Source organism: Aphanomyces invadans, assembly GCF_000520115.1.
Source record: "Aphanomyces invadans strain NJM9701 unplaced genomic scaffold supercont1.115, whole genome shotgun sequence".
Lineage (NCBI taxonomy): Eukaryota > Oomycota > Saprolegniomycetes > Saprolegniales > Verrucalvaceae > Aphanomyces > Aphanomyces invadans.
In genome coordinates, this window is record NW_008580260.1 from 67,267 (window position 1) to 68,648 (window position 1,382).

A 1,382-nucleotide genomic window follows, 5' to 3' on the forward strand; every position below is an offset into this window, starting at 1 on the left:
ATTTTTTGTAAAAATTATGATTTTGGGGAAAACTTTGGCACACCCCGGGACCCATCCTCCACCGCCTAATCGTCAAACTGACATGCTACGCGCCAAAGGCTTGGCTTGGATATAGGTCCAAGCCATAAAGTATTTTGTACCTCCACAAATCTATTCTTGCTAAGCTTACACCCACAATCAAACCAATGGAGGTTGTTCTTTAGAAGGATAATGACAACCTTCACGATTTCACGATACAAAGTGTTTGAGGCCAACGAGGGAGTGAGTCACATGTAAAGTGAATGAGTACATACCGTCTGTGATCAATCACTCGAGGACCCCTTCATTGGTTTAGAGGTCTAGTAAACCCTGGAAAAAAGCTGACACCACCAAAGATGCCGACCATGTCAAAAAATGATCTGTTACATAGAATTCAACCACCTGTTTACTTCAATACCAAGTCAGAAACTCATTCATTTTGACCAACTGTAGTGTAGATACATTAGGAACTGTGATTGACTGGCAGAAATTAACCTGATTATAGCCAATCAAATTGGGCTGACTTCATTGACTTCGCACAAATCGCAATCGCGCTGAGTATGCATATTTCGAACGCATGGAGGAGCTGAACCCTTGCTTTTCAACTGTGTAACAGAGTTGAGCGCGCTGCGGAAGAATAGAACTGGGCATTTCAATATTTGAAATTGACAGTGCCTCAAATCAACCAATTAGAGACCTCCAATATCATATTCTATATTTGTCTAATCATAGTCAGGCATTGCGTCTGAACCAATCAGAGATCACGAAAGTCGCTCAAGCATATTTATCCAATCATGAACTAACAGTGGTCGATATGATCGATGAGCCGACGGATAATTCAATTACTTGCTGGAGTGCTAAACGACTGGCCGTAAAGCGTATGGTTCTCCCAACATTGATGGTCCCCATATTTCGTGAGGTTGAGTCGGCTCTGGGCACCCAGAACAATCGCCGATGCCAACCAGAATTTTCCATTTATGCACAGTACACAACAAATGTTTTCGACTTGCTGTTCATCGTTCGTTCCACAGTCAACACTACGTCCAGCAAGTGCTGTACCTCGTGCCATCTTGCAACTCCATGCATCGTGCAGAAAGCAGAGATCCGTGACGGCCCTGCGGTATGCTGGACGCTGCCCACACAGAGATGAAGCCTGTCGACCTCTGGAGTGGCCATCAAGTACCCATTCAATTTGTATGGAATTACGTCAAATCGAGGATCGGTCAGCGGGTCGGCATCCACAGGATCGATGGGACCTCCCCTTGTCGCTGTCGTCATCATTTCAGTCCTGGCGACCGCTGGCGCAGCCTTGATTGTATACATTCGCGGACGTGGCAAACGGCTGCAACTGCAGTTCCGAGGTA